The following is a 14,870-nucleotide window of genomic DNA, read 5'->3' as shown; positions in this document are numbered from 1 at the left end:
CTAACAGCTAACATTCAAAGAGCATTTTCCTAGTGCTCAACATTGTTCCAAGTACTTTACAATATAAAGTCATTCATTCAACAAATAATCACTGAGCATACACCATGAACTAGGTATCGTTCCAAGATCTGAGAATTAAATCAGTGAACATAAATCAGTGAATTATGAAAACATAATTTCAACCTTCGTGGATCTCATATTTTAATGAGAAGAGGCAAACAATAAATATCAAATATGATAATTACTGCGAAGAAAAATAAACCAGGGAAACTGAAAGGAGGAAGTGCTCTTTTAGATGGTATGAAGAGGGTCGCACCAGTAAGCATCATTCACAGGGGAGTCTATGTAAATGATGCCCCTTGGAAAGTCCGTCAGGGAAAACCTCCCTAGACCAAGTGACATTTGAACCTAAGAAATGAGGGAGCAAGGCATGCAAATATATGTGTATTACAGAAAAAGAAAACAAGTACAAAAGCCATTTTACCTGGAAAGGGTGTTTTAAGGGAGATTTAATCTCTTCAGCAAGAATTACTAAGATACAGTAATCAAAGTGTCATCCCCCCACCCAGGAAAACAAAAATATTCTTAGTTTATATGAAACTTGCTAAATTTATTAATAGAGTAATAAAATGTATAAGTTGAACTTAAAAGACAAGTTTTTTAATTTGTTAACTACTCAATATTATTTTACCAAAACTTGTAAATGGTCTTCTTTACACCCAAAAGCAGCCACAGACATCAAGAAACAATGATACTTCATTGCTCTAAGTAATTCATTAGAACTAGAGATCTAAATTTATTTAATGAAACTAGATGCTCTTTACCACATAACAATCATGGAATAGTCTCCTCTTTAAACAAGGTTGTGTCCCTTCCAGTATGAAAGTCATTTTCCTAGATGTAAGAGAAGTAAAACAGGATTTGAGTAGTTGTCATTATTTAATATCTACCCAATGAATGGGCCTCTTTCTTCCTTACTTATCTTGCTGAGTTTAGCTAAAGCCCTCCCTTGTTGGCTTAAGCATTTTTTGCAAACTTTAACTCATTCAGAGCTCTAGCCTCCCCATATTCCTACTGACACATTTTAGTATTAACCATCAGTTATAAACCATTAGTAATGCAGGTATTCTTGATACGTTTTCTTTTGAAGTTTATTAGAAATTACCTATGTGAAAGTCACAATATTTTCTCTGAATAACTCATGCATTTTTCTCCCCTCAGTGGAAACTTTTTGTAATTTTAATACATGTTCCATTTTTTAAAATAACATGTTTCATTTTTAAGTGCCTTCTATCAGTATTGTCTACATCATCTGTGGTCATTACCAATCTTTTTTCTGACCTTTCTGAAACTTGCTTTTCTGTGAATTTCTACCTAATAATTTAAAATCCAAAGTGACACAGTCTCTAACTTTTGATTCCCATGATTTCCATTTCTATCTAGGAGACAAAGAACAGTATTTTGGAAAAGCATGGACTTTGAAATCAGACAGATATTTGTCACTTACTAGCCGTGTAACAAACTTCTCTGAGTCTCCATTTCGACGTCAATAAAGAACAGATTTAATGAGCACCTTATATACTCTATATGTAAGTAGAAGGTATGTATCATTTATATTGAGGAAAACAAGAGCTTAGATATAAGCAATTTTCTTAAAGTCACAGAGTTTCTAAGTGCTAGAGCCAGGATTTAAATCCAGGTCTATCTGATTCCAAGCCCATGTTCTTTTTGCTACAACACAAAGAAGAGACTATAAAATGGGTCCACTTGCCCAAAACAAATGTTCAATAATAGTTAATTCCACACGTCCCTCACTGTTCTTCCTTGTTGGTCGGAATCAATTTCATACCAGCAGTTCTCGTCCACATTCAGGAGACCAAACTGCCAGCAAATAATGTATCAAAAGCTCTGATAATCTTTATTGTTAATATATTGTTTAATTAATCCACTTAATTAAAAGTAAAGGGTTTCCCTGGTGGCGCAGTGGTTGAGAGTCCACCTGCCGATGCAGGGGACACGGGTTCGTGCCCCAGTCCGCGAAGATCCCAGGTGCCGCAGAGCGGCTGGGCCCGTGAGCCATGGCCGCTGAGCCTGCGCGTCCGGAGCCTGTGCTCCGCAACGGGAGAGGCCACAACAGTGAGAGGCCCGCGTACCGCAAAAAAAAAAAAAGAAAAGTAAAAATTCTATTACATTATGCCACACGTAATTTTCAGACATTTTTGTGTTAAAAGAGCCTTATATTCAATCATAAAAACCCAGGGTTAGAGAGACATAAAAAGTCAGGTGACTGAACTACCTTATTCAGCATAATGTGCTACTCAACCTCAAAATTCTTAAAAGAAACAATGCAGCGAAAAAGGGTTTAAAAAAAAAAAAACTGTCATTCTTGTGAGGTATTCAGATCAAGACAACAGAAATGCTTACCATAGTTTTCCAGAAACCAAGCAACCACCAAACAGAACTCTGTATTTGTCAATATCATCATGGAACTATAGTTTCCCTTAATTATCTTCTCTTTCTCCTCATTCTCTCTTCATACGATTGAATAGCCAATTAAGTGAATGAAAGAATGTTTCCTAGGCCTAAGCACTACCATTCACATCACTTTGAATCCTGCCAATCAGTTAACTGATCTGAGTGAACAGAAACTAAGGGCTAGAACACTAATTTTTTTTCCATTTCTTAAAAGTAAGTTTAAAAAAGGTTTATGGATTAAGGTTTATACACAGGTTTTTACTACTAATAATGTAGTATGGTACTATATTGAAGGACTTCTAAAATGCACCAGCTGACTTTTTAAAAATCTATAATAAGCTGAAAGTGAGACTGACAAAAAAAGAAAAAGAAATCAGATTGATGGAAATGTTCTAAAACTGGACTGTGGAAATGGTTGCACAACAATGTAAATTTACTAAAAATCAATGAATTGTACACTTAAAAATTATGACTCAAATCCTCCCCAAATAACCTATTATTAATGTGACCAGAATGCTTTCTTATACTATTACCTTGAAATAAACACCATCATTTAGATTTATTATTCTGCAAATATGCATGCTTACTTGAAATGAACCCCAAGTATAGTTTCAGCACATAGGGGCCTCTAAGTACTGAACTACAACTGTGGTCCTCTTTTTTTTTTTTTCTTTTTGGTACGCGGGTCTCTCACTGTTGTGGCCTCTCCCGTTGCGGAGCACAGGCTCCGGACGTGCAGGCTCAGGGGCCATGGCTCACGGGCCCAGCCGCTCCACGGCATGTGGGATCTTCCCGGACCGGGGCATGAACCCGTGTCCCCTGCATCGGCAGGCGGACTCTCAACCACTGCGCCACCAGGGAAACCCGGTCCTCTTTAATAAACAAATACAATTCTTGAATATATGAACTTATCATTGTACAGAATTTTAAATGAAACACTAACCAGTAAGAGCTGCCTTACTAAAACTGCACACAAAACAAAAGTATAATGGAACAAAGAGTTTGGATAAATAACACCTTGATGAATAAACTTAAGTGATTTCTATTCTTAAAAACCAAAGTATTCAAATCACAGCTACTTCCAGTTCTGTTTTTGTATATAAAACACAATATTTTAGCAAAAACAGTCCTTGAAGATCTGGAAGAAAATTCAAATGCCACTGTAAAATTTGACACACAAAAAATTCATTAGAATATATGTCAATACAATGGAGCTCGAACAACAAGGAAGACACATATACATGCACATAAATGGTCCTGATGATAGCATCTCAAACCCCAAAAGCAGAGTTTGAATGCTTAAGTTCATATCCTAAACCCTGCATTCAATGCCTGTGTGACACTGAGCAAGATACTTAACCCCTCTGCCTCAACTTGCTCATTTGCAGAGTGAGGATAAAAGTAAACATCCCTGGACTTCCCTGGTGGCACAGTGGTTGGGAGTCCACCTGCCAGTGCAGGGGACGTGGGTTGGAGCCCTGGTCCGGGAGGATCCTACATGCCTCAGAGCAGCTGAACCCGTGTGCCACAGTTACTGAGCCTGCACTCTGGAGCCCGAGAGCCACAACTGCTGAGGCCCGTGCACCTGGAGCCCGTGCTCTGAAACAGGGGAGGTCACCACAATGAGAGGCCCGTGCACAGCAACAAAGACCCAACACATACATACATACATACATACATACATAAATAACATCCCTACAAGGTTGTGAGGACCAAATAATAATGAATACAGTATTTACATGTATCTAGCATACAGCAAATGTTCAATAATTTTACATTAGTATTATTTTTATAATGATAATAAAAATCATCTAGAGCAGCCCTTCACAATGTTCAATATACATTCAAACTGCCTGGGAATCTAGTTAAAACGAGATTGTTATCGAGAAGGTCTGAAATTTCCATTTCTAACAAGCTCCCAGACAGGTGTCAAGGAAGGACGCTTCTGAGTTACGAGGATGGTTCTCAAGCTTTGGCACACACCAGAATCACTTGGAGGGCTAGTTTAAAATAGATTTCTAGGTTTCACCCCAGAGTTTGAGAGAATTTGCACCTTTAACAGATTGCCAACTGAAATTCCCAGGACCATATTTTAAGAAATAATGCTCAAAGGTTCTCAGCTAGGATGTACATCAGAAACACCTGTGGGGGTTTTGTTTGTTTTTAAATGTAGGTGCCTTTACTATACCCTAGTATTGTGTGGTCTCCTAATCTATTAAACCTGACACTCATGCACTGTTTTGTTTTGTTTTTTTTTTTTGCGGTACCCGGGTCTCTCACTGCTGTGGCCTCTCCTGTTGCGGAGCACAGGCTCCGGAGCGCAGGCTCAGCAGCCATGGCTCACGGGCCCAGCTGCTCCACAGCATGTGGGATCTTCCCGGACCGGGGCACGAACCCGTGTCCCCTGCATCGGCAGGCGGACTCTCAACCACTGCGCCACGAGGGAAGCCCTCATGCACTGTTTTTAAAGAATAAAAACAAACAAAACTTCCAGGTGATTATGATGTATGCTAAAGTTTGAGAACAACTGCCTTATAGTTACAAACAAATCAAAATTTCCTTCATGAAATTTTGCTAAGTTTTTGCTAAATTTTGCTAGAAAGAAAAGTACCTATCCATAAATGTGCCTTAGGTCAAACTGGAAATTGTCCTGACTCATTCACCAAGAACAGCATTTATTCAAATTTAGTGGTAACTCTATAACCTTTACAAAAGTCAATTACTTTTTCCTTCACTCTTCATGAGATGTTCTCCTATAACATGATGCCCAAAGTCAAACATTTAAAATATCTAGGCAAAAAAAAAAAAAAATTTTTTTAGGAATTAGTCTAAATTTTTGCATAACGTTTAATTTCCACAAAAGCTCAGCAAATGAAAGAGTACTAGGGTACAAAATGTAGGTATGTGTTACTCTTAAATTATACTTGAACAAAACATCTAATTTTGACAGTTACAGGCCATTTATAATATTCTGGTCCTAATAATTACTGAGTGACAGCAAGCAAAATTCGTTTATAAAGGAAATTAAGTGTATCTTCCAGGCTAACTGTGGGACTTAAATGAAAGAAAAACTATCTGCAGGAACGCAGTAATAAATCTTTCCTACGTCTTCCTTTAAAATTAAGAAAGTGAAATGGAGGGGTAGAAAAGAAAGTACAAAGGGAGAATTTCTCATAAGAAAGTTACACTTAACACTTGAAGCCAGACTGAAAGGAGTTGCTAACTAGGTATAGCTGACTCTCAATTTTTTAGTAGCCTACAATTTGATCTATAATCTGTATACCACAATGTTATACTGTTCATAAATACAAAATAAATATTTTAAAAGTAAAATGACTTAACCTGAGACTTTTTATGAGAGGGGAGGGAAGGGGAGGGGTGGGTACTCAGGACATTCTTTGAAATAACAGTGGATACTACAGGGTAGCTGTCATAAAAATTTGAATGGGAATCACTGCTTGAAAGGAATTCAAAGAATGAAAAAAAAGCTGCCAACTCATAGGATAAAAGTCCAAAAAGCCATTAGCTGGTCAGGAATGCTATACCAAAGTTTTCAAAACAAAATTTTTAAGTAGGAGGAAAAAAAAAAAAAAAAAAGGTGAGGTACTCTTGAAGGCCATCAATGACAGAAATTAAAAGCATCCTGTTTGCCCAAACAACATTAAAACACAAACAGGGTCTACCACACAATCTGAAAGCAAAGAAGGTAGTTCTTTGATGTCCCCTTCTAGAGTTCCTGAAAACTATGAATACCGTAAGAAAAATGTCTAAGTGCTGAGATGTCCAGGTATAAACTAGATCAAGTTCTAGGATTTCTCAAGTTACTTATATCAAAACAGGATAACAATGCATTAATGTTTATAAAGGAAGTTAAAGTTCAAAACCAGACAAAATTATTCTATGGTACTAGAAATCGAAATAGTGATTTCTCATGGGCGTGGGGAGTTAATGACCACAATACAGCACAAGACAGTTTCCAGGGTTTTGATAATGTTCTGTTTCTCAGTAATAATTACACAGGTGTATTCACATTGTGAAAATTCACTGAACTGTACACTTAGGAGAACTTTGTGTATTAATATGCTAATCATATTTATATATTTTTTAAAGTGGGGGGGAGGGAGGAAATTTCTCCCTCAGGAAATGAAACGTATTACTGCAAAAGCAACATTAAAAATTTTTAGGGACTTCCCTGGTGGCGCAGTGGTTAAGAATCCGCCTGCCAATGCAGGGGACAAGGGTTCGAGCCCTGGTCCGGGAAGATCCCACATGCTGCGGAGCAACTATGCCCGTGAGCCACAACTACTGAGCCTGCACTCTAGAGCCGGCAAGCCACACTACTGAGCCCACGTGCCACAACTACTGAAGCCCACGCACCTAGAGCCCATGCTCCACAATGAGAAGCCACCGCCATGAGAAGCCCGCACACCACAATGAAGAGCAGCCCCCGCTCGCCGCAACTAGAGAAAGCCCATGAGTAGCAACAAAGACCCAACACAGCCAAAAATAAATAAATTTATATATATATAAAAAATTTAGTGGCGACCATTCAGATTAAGAATTACAGGTTTAGGGTGGGGAGTAGAGAGTTAATATAGAGAAGTATTAGAAAGCTCCTCAAGGGCTTTCAGTAGATAAATCTCACAAACATACATACACACACCTTTTTCAGGAGGAAAAAATCTTGGTACCTCCCTCTATAATACAGCCAAGCTAAATTTCACTCTATTTATGAAACACATAAATCTGCTTCTAATGGGGAAGTGTATATAAGCTGCAGTATCTACTTTCCTTAAACTTCTGTCCAATTTTTAAAAAAAGTTATTAGTAAGGAGGTAAGTAAATGCCAGAACACAATTAGCAACTGCTATTACTGGACCACTTCAGTGCCCTTCCGAAAAATAAACTCACCCCTTAGCGGGTAGCAGAATTCTAGTAGAAATAAAAGATATAAATTATGTTCCAATCCTTATAAATTCTCATCCCCATCCAAGGTAAAAGGAAATTTCATCACACCTGGTTCCTCATCTGCAATTCTCTTTATGTAATACCCAAGCACAGGACATATGTGTTTTCAAATATTTACTACGTTTTCATACAAAGTTAATCTGTTTTTTCTTCCTAGCAATTATGTAACCACAACATTCTGTAGCCAACAGAAAGTGCTAGTCAATATTTAATAAAATAATAGCTTGGAACATTACAGTTTTAAAATGTAAGTAAGTATAAATATCTCACTTTTAAAAAAATTATTTTATTATCTTGAATAATTATTTCATAAAGGAAAAAACAAACCACACATTTGTAAACAATAAGAACTTTAAACATTTAAAAAGCTCTCCTTGGCATGGATGCCCTCACTAATGCTCACATAGAATTTCTCAGATTCTTTATTTAATTTCAGTAAATGCACAACATTGCCGTCATTCTTAACAGCTGAAGAACAAAGGAATTGTGATTCTGGAACTTGAGTCTTAGAACTGCTAATGAACACTTTTTTTTTCTAAATATTTTAGAGGGATGTGATGTCAAGTTGTATATTACTATTTAATGTGGGAAACACCTTAAGCACACATCCTAAATTGTTGATCTTAGAAGTTTATTTCTTTAATTCCACAAAATCTACCAAAGTAGTTTTTCTCTTTACAGCATCTTGTACTGTACCTTTACATAGTTTCATATTTTATCTTCTCAAGAAAGGAGAAATTGCTTCACTTAATCCTACTTAATTCTGGTATATGGGAAAAGAATATTTCAAATTTTGGTTGACAAAAGGAATTATAAAACATTGTTTTGTACAAAATGAGCTTTTATTATCCTCAAATTATTAAGTGCTTTCAAAAATCGATAAGAAAACAAACACAATAAAGAGACCAGGGCAAAAGATATTAAACATGTAGTAAGAATCATCTAAAAAACAATACTATTTTTTTTAAGTTTGGGATTAAAAACAAGCAATATAAGATATAAACATTTAAAATGTAAAAATGAAACACGCAAAACAAAGAAAAATTATTTAATAAATAGACTTGAGACAATTACCGATTTGCAGGAAAACATTTACATTCTCATACCAATGCCAGATGAGATAAAAAGTTAAATTTATTTAAATCTAACTTAGAAAAACTAAAATAAATAGTATTAAGATCAGTATTATTTATTTATTACATTTCTAGAGAAGGAAGAATTTTGTAACATCAGAAATAAAACAAAATTAGGCCAATGATTTGATTATATTAATTTTAAAATTCTGTTTATCTGAAAAACTCACAAAAGAAATACACCTATTAAGCATAATGTTTCACCCCAGTAGTAATCTAAGAAAAAAAAAGTTATAATACGACTTATCCCCTATTATGTTTTTATAAACAATACTTAATGTTGATGTATAGAGCCAACAGCCACTCCAATGTGAATATAAATTGATCCTTTTGACAAATATCGTGACACAGTTTTAAGAGCCTTTAAAATGTACCTAAAAATTATACCTGTAATATACTAGAAGATAATACTATATATAAGAAACACCTTATATATAAATGTTCTTCACACTCTTACGCAAAAAACTAGAACAGGAGAATGATATACATCTACACATGGAACATCATACAACCACTTATAATGATGGTTAAAAATACTCATTGTGAGAATGGGAAAATGTTACCTAACATTAGGTTAAAAGCAGGACACGAAATTAAATATGTTTTATCTGTAAACATGTAAAAAATATATTTTTAAATAATAGAAGAAATACATCAAAATTTTAATATGGTTATATTAATTCCCAAGATTCAAAATCCTCAAACCAGTCATCAAAATCATTAAAACACACACAAATATACACACTTAATACCTAAATCAAGTGCTATACACTATCACTCTAACACTGAAGGGAGCGTAAGGTTTAAATTAACATATTAAAAGAGACTGAAGGGCTTCCCTGGTGGCGCAGTGGTTGATAGTCCGCCTGCCAATGCAGGGGACGCAGGTTCGTGCCCCAGTCCGCGGCTGGGCCCGTGAGCCATGGCCGTTGAGCCTGCGCGTCCGGAGCCTGTGCTCCGCAACAGGAGAGGCCACAACAGTGAGAGGCCCGCGTACCGCAAAAAAATAAATAAAAATAAATAAATAAATAAATAGATAGATAGATAGATAAATAAGACTGAAAAGGCAAGCAAAGCAACAAACAAAATCTACTACAAAAAGAAACATTTCTCACCTCTGGACATTCAGCTGTGCTAAGGATGGAGACTCACTATCAGGATTCAGAACTATACAACTGATTCACAGATATGTCATTTACTAATTCTAATTATCTGCTCTGAAAATTCCTTCATCAACAAATGTGCCTGTCTTTAGCCAATTGGTTAATTATTACTGATATCAAATATTAAATGTAATAGAGTCGTACATGGGAGGCAACTCCTTGAAATAGTAAATAAGGAAATAAGTAGATAAAAGCAATAAAATAAAACAAAGAAAATTCCACACACAGCAGCCCCATTTTTTGGGGGGGTATCAGATGAGTTCTGTTAAGTGAATTTTCTAGAAAACTGAAACGAATTTATTAAAAAGCTTTGAAAACGTTTACCCTTATAAGAATCTTCTAAAAAGACACCAATTTCTTAATTCCTTAAACACAGTACAGAGTAAAAGTTTATTTATGATTTATTTATGATTAAGATCATCGTGACAGACCATGTACTATACTACAACATTGTGATTCCCTCAGAAGTTAATGATTATAGGACTGTATGTCTACATGAAATGGCCTTAAAACACTATCCTTTTATAGTTCCATATACTTTTTAATAGCTCTTCTTCAGTAGCCTTGAAATAAGATGACATTTCAGTTGTCAGCGTGCCTAACTCCAATGGCCAACCTTGCAAATTGTAATCTGTGGGCTGAAAAATCAGATAACCAACCCTGTTGGGGCTGCAAAATGTTAAGTTATTTACTCCAGTTAGTAGTTTCTGAATAAAGCTCATAGGCTTATTATACTTGGTTACAGTTATTTTGAAGCCTCAGGATCTCTGCTGTTTGAAATGACTAAAATCACAATCACTCAAAAAATGTTTAATTACTAACTGCAACTTACACATATTCTGGAGTTCCAAAATAATCATAATAACTGAATAGTTTGGTAGTCCCCTCAAAGTTACTCAACTCACTTGTCTGTGACCAGAGAAAAATTACCTACATAAGTTGAGAAATAACAGATGAAAAGAAAAAGAAGGAAGAAGTGAGAAGGACAAGTTCAAATGAAATAGCAAAGTCCATACTGCATGGTTCTAGAAGGCAAGAGTTACGACTTTGGGAAATATTTACACATAGTGCTTTTTAAAGTATAATTACAGTGGTTATCAGGATATTAACTATAGAAAACTGCACTACAGTGTATACCACATATATATTAAATAGTACTTTAAAAATCAAGACTGGGAATTCCCTCGTGGTCCAGTGGTTAGGACTCTGCGCTTTCACTGTCAAGGCCAAAAAAACAAAAAACAAAACAAAACAAAAAACATGCAAAGACTTTCAGCAAATATTCCTCATACTTAAACTGACAATGAATTTTCATATGAAATGGTAGATTGTTTAAAAAAGCGCCTGCACGTACTTTCACTGATATTTCTGGTCAAGTAATTTCCTGTAATTTGTCTTGGACACTGGTTCAGAAGAGGCAGGAAATAAAATGTACATTCTTCATATAATTAATATGTAACATAGGTATTACACTATATAGTTACAAAGTTACAGGTCTATGGAAACTAGCATTGTGTCATATCTAAAGAAAAAAAAACCGGGGTTTCCCTGGTGGCGCAGTGGTTGAGGGTACGCCTGCCGATGCAGGGGACGTGGGTTCGTGCCCTGATCCGGGAAGATCCCACATGCCGCGGAGCGGCTGGGCCCGTGAGCCATGGCCGCTAAGTCTGCGCGTCGTCGCGGAGCCTGTGCTCCGCAACGGGAGAGGCCACAACAGTGAGAGGCCCACGTACCGCAAAAAAATAAATAAATAAATAAATAAATAAATAAATAAATAAATAAATCCAAGTGAGGACATCATATTATCACTTTTGTTAATATCCTCTGATTACTGAAGCTCATTAGCTCTCATAGATCACTTCTGTGACAGTAATAACTGAGAAAGAGGAAAATAAAATTTCCTGGTTAAGTTTTACTCAAGCAAAGCTCAACTCACATAAGATATATTTCTCTTCTTGTATTTTCTCAGTATATTTCTACCCAGTATATGGGTATTTTAGTGTCTGTAAAAGTCTGCTAATTCCTAAGATCCGCTACCAAAAACAGTTTATAAAACAAAGTTGTACGAATAAGTAACATATATTATTACAAGGATCAGATGCACATGAGAACTCTGAAGGCCCAATTCCCAAGCGAAACTTTGTAAAGTTTGCAAAGGCCATTATAGAACTGTGATCTTTTGAATCCACTGTCATTTTCACAAGTTCCTACTTCTAAAAACATAAAATAAGTAAAGAATTCACAAAGTTCCGATTAAACATCAACTTCAGTTGATTTTTTTTGGGGGGGGACAGGTGATATCAAGCACATCTGGGGGTGGGCTGAAACCTGTTTAAAAAAAATTATTTAAGAGGAAAAAAATTGCCTCACATACTAATTCCAAATTCTGGTCAACTCAAGTCACCCTCCCGCCATCAAGAACAGACTTTTTGGACCATGGCTCTGTCAACCTTCTACTATCCGTTCTTTTCTCTGCAACTTGTCCAATTCCATTTCAATATCAACCTATACACACTCCCATGTCTCCTTTTCCTCTTTCCCACATCTCACCTCTCAACACTAACTTTTATTCCCCAACATTCCTATTTTAACTAGTACAAGAGAAAACTACAGTGACCAAAACGAGTGGTCACTTTTTTTATGTGACAAGTGTGATAAATAATATTGCTGGTAGTTTGGAGGGAAAAATACAAAAAACAATCACAAAATGCTGCTTAGCAACTTCTGAGTATATGTATGTTTGTCTGTATTAACTACTGATGTTTGTCTGTATTAACTACTGATGTATCTTCCACTCTTCAGTTGAGAACTATTTAATTAAGCTGATAACTTTTTAAACTTCTGGAAAACTCCGATATACACACTTGGGTAACAGTTTAGAATATATAAGTTATCAAGAAATATAAACATATAAATGTAAATAGATAGCACAACTATTAAACATAAAAATATAAAACTCAAGTGACAAAACATTTAAATCTTTAAATCTTATTTCACATGTACTTTATTTTTGTACAAAGCGACCAGCATACCACCCTACAGTAAAAATAATGCTCTCACTCAAGCTATTTTCACAAAACTATACCACCAAAAAATCTGTACAAAAAATTTACTTTTTTAAAGCACGTATTCATGAGTCAGAAAACCACTAAATAAAAATATGTGAGCAGATAAAATTTTTACAGATTGCTAACGTTGTGACAGAGTATCTTAAAACAACACCCCTCCGTTTCCTCCTCTTTGTTAAAAAAAATAAAACACATGGAAAATATCTGGAATAATACATAGCTACCGCTAAGAGTGTTTACAGAGATATAGGACTGAGGGAGGCAACTTGGTAGAATGTAACAGGAAGCATTTTACCCTTTATTTTTCTCCGTACTAAGTGTAGAGGAAAATAACACGTTTGTAGTTTAAAAAAAATTATGACTGGATTACCTAATTCTCTGATTAGTTTGCGATTAATTTACCACTACGAATACTAAATAAATCCAGACTGCTCAAAAATACGAAAAAAAAGTATACTATAAATTCATCTTTGATAAAACATTGAAGAGTTGGAGAAAAACTAATCTTGCGTCAAATTCATTTAAGGAAAAACTGAACTCAAGCTTTGATATCAGAGTTTACGAAGAGAGGTTTGCTTTTAAATTTGACTTAAAACATTCCACTATTGCCTTAAATACGTAAACTAAAGCAATCATCCCTGAACAACAAAGATGGCAAACTCATAACAATAGTAATGAAAATCCTATCGGAAAAAAAAAACTTATCGATAATTATGAGTTAATAGGCACGTATCAAAAAAATTAAAAGTGGTTTTATTCTGACATCAGGTATTGTCAGAGATATAAAGGATCCCTCCAAATACTGCCAAAAGTTACCGTAAACACAAAGCTAGAGTGATGAGGAAGTTAGCAATGACCAAATAAATGGGAGTAAATGATGCCCAGAGAGAAAAAATGGAATGCGCTCTATTTTAAGCGTCTGAGAAGGGGCCCTGGAGAAAGGTTCTGCAGCAGAAACAAGCAACAGAATGGTTAACAGGTCTGGAATTCTTCAGAAAATGGCAACAAGGGGAAAAACTGACAAGAACGTCTGAAAGAGGAACGGTATCCAATGGAATCCTCACGTCTGTGCGAACACGGCTCCGTACTTCCAGTGAGACGGGGGAGGAACTATCACTGAGCGGGGGAGAAGGAGCCCGGGCTGAGGGGTGGCTTCTGCAGGTGGCGAAGCGCCCGCAGGGGGGTGGGGAGGAGGATCTTGTCGCCTCAATTGGGTCAATGTATTCCCTTCAAGACTACAGGAAGATGACGCAGCACGGCTCCCGGCACCAAGGGCACTTGCCCCCGGCCCCTCCCTCGCAACTTGCCTTGTAGAAAGAGTTGCGGGTCCCAGGCCCCCGGAACCCAAGGCTCCGCCATCCAGGACAACTGCTCTGCCAACAAGGTCCCGCGAGAATCGAGAGATCTCGCGATACAAACCCACTAGCATCTCGCGAGTTTCCTCTAGAACCAACATGGCGGTACAGAGAAATCAGTACTTCGGAATTTAGAAAGGGTTTCATTTACGAAAAGAATGTGTATAACAGAGAAAGAGCAGGAAGTCTTTTCCGCCTTATATTTCTCTTCATACTCCCCTAGTAGAGATGAAAAGCGGCAAACAACCCTAAAGCCTCCGACGACCACGGTTGCACTACACAGACACAGCAATCTTCTGCCTCAGCCAGCCTCCGAGCCTGTCACGTGGAAACATTCTCGGCGTGCCGGTCACGTGGACCACTACTGAGCGAGCGCGCGCCCGCCACCCTCCCCAGAGCCCTCCCCGCCCCCCTTTTGCCCGCGCACACGTGCGCGCGCCCCCCCGCCCCACGTGGGGGCTTCGCCGTCGCCGCCGTCGCCGCCGCCGCCTCCAGCCCACCCCTCCTAGCACTCGGTTCCAAATCCGGGTCCCAGAGCCGATCATCCCCGAGATCCCTCGTCCTCCATTCCCCCTCCCCCATCTGGCCCCCACCACGTGCCCCGAGCGCCTGCTCACCTTTCGGGCGGGGCCGAGCACCGCAGGCCACTCCGGGAGGCGCCGCCGCCGTGGCCGCTCTCCGCCCCCGCCACGGCACTGGCTCGGCTGG

At 37.5% G+C, this 14,870-nt stretch overlaps 1 protein-coding gene across 4 annotated transcripts in view; it reads right to left on the bottom strand.

The window, feature by feature from the left end:
* ZZZ3 (zinc finger ZZ-type containing 3) overlaps positions 1–14,870 on the bottom strand; it is a 112,227-nt gene extending 97,357 nt beyond the window's left edge. For 3 of the 4 annotated variants that reach the window (XM_081224355.1, XM_081224358.1, XM_081224357.1), the window contains exon 1: positions 14,780–14,870. The gene's annotated coding sequence lies outside the window, so the exon portion shown is untranslated. Of the gene's footprint in view, positions 1–14,114; positions 14,205–14,779 lie in introns of those variants that run through there. The other variant, XM_081224356.1, reaches the window with a different exon arrangement.

This window comes from Mesoplodon bidens (genome assembly GCF_964165515.1).
Source record: "Mesoplodon bidens genome assembly, chromosome: 2".
NCBI classification, from domain to species: Eukaryota; Metazoa; Chordata; class Mammalia; order Artiodactyla; family Ziphiidae; genus Mesoplodon; species Mesoplodon bidens.
This window is presented reverse-complemented; position numbering and strand designations above follow the sequence as displayed.